The following is a 1,250-nucleotide window of genomic DNA, read 5'->3' on the forward strand; positions in this document are numbered from 1 at the left end:
CTGTCTCTATGTTTCCAACTTGTACTTCCCAAGCACCTAGTACAGTGCTCTGCACACAGTCAGCGCTCAATAAATACGATTGATGATGATGATGATGTGCTTATCTATTCTATTTATTTTATTTTGTTAGTATGTTTGGTTTTGTTCTCTGTCTCCCCCCTTTTAGACTGTGAGCCCACTTTTGGGTAGGGACTGTCTCTAGAAGTTGCCAATTTGTACTTCCCAAGCGCTAAGTACAGTGCTCTGCACATAGTAAGCGCTCAATAAATACGATTGATGATATCTATTCTATTTATTTTATTTTGTTAGTATGTTTGGTTTTGTTGTCTGTCTCCCTGCTTTTAGACTGTGAGCCCACTGTTGGGTAGGGACTGTCTCTAGATGTTGCCAACTTGGACTTCCCAAGCGCTTAGTCCAGTGCTCTGCACACAGTAAGCGCTCAATAAATACGATTGATTGGTTGATTGATTGATTGATTTTAGACTGTGAGCCCACTGTTGGGTAGGGACTGTCTCTATATGTTGCCAACATGTACTTCCCAAGCGCTTAGTCCAGTGCTCCGCACACAGTAAGCGCTCAATAAATACGATTGATTGATTGATTTTAGACTGTGAGCCCACTGTTGGGTAGGGACTGTCTCTCTATGTAGCCAACTTGTACTTCCCAAGCGCTTAGTACAGTCCTCTGCACACAGTAAGCGCTCAATGAACACGATTGATTGATTTTAGACTGTGAGCCCACAGTTGGGTAGGGACTGTCTCTCTATGTTGCCAACTTGTACTTCCCAAGCGCTTAGTCCAGTGCTCTGCACACAGTAAGCGCTCAATAAATACGATTGATTGATTGATTGATTGATTGATTATTATGATTATGGTGGGGAGCGCCTGAGGAGAAGCTGGGCCGCACCCCAGCGGGCTTAGCGGTTGGCGGCGGGTGGGCCGCTCTCGCGAGACTTGGGGCGCGGCGCCGCCCTCTCGAGCAGTGGGGGGGGCGTTCTCGCGAGACTTGGGTCGCGGCACCGCCCTCCGGAGCAGTCGTGGGGGCCGCTCTCGCGAGACTTGGGGCGCGCCGCCGCCCTCCCTTGCAGTTGGGGGGCCGCTCTCGCGAGACTTCCGGGGGCCCGGCGCCGGCGTCCTCTCGCGAGAGCCCCTGCCGCGGTCCGTGGGCGGCCCCGTTGGCCGTGAGGGAGGGAGGGAGCTGAGGGGGGAGGCAGCGGCCGCCATTTCAGGGAGTCGCAGGGTCGGTGTGTT

This window comes from Tachyglossus aculeatus, chromosome 8 (assembly GCF_015852505.1).
Source record: "Tachyglossus aculeatus isolate mTacAcu1 chromosome 8, mTacAcu1.pri, whole genome shotgun sequence".
Taxonomy (NCBI): domain Eukaryota; kingdom Metazoa; phylum Chordata; class Mammalia; order Monotremata; family Tachyglossidae; genus Tachyglossus; species Tachyglossus aculeatus.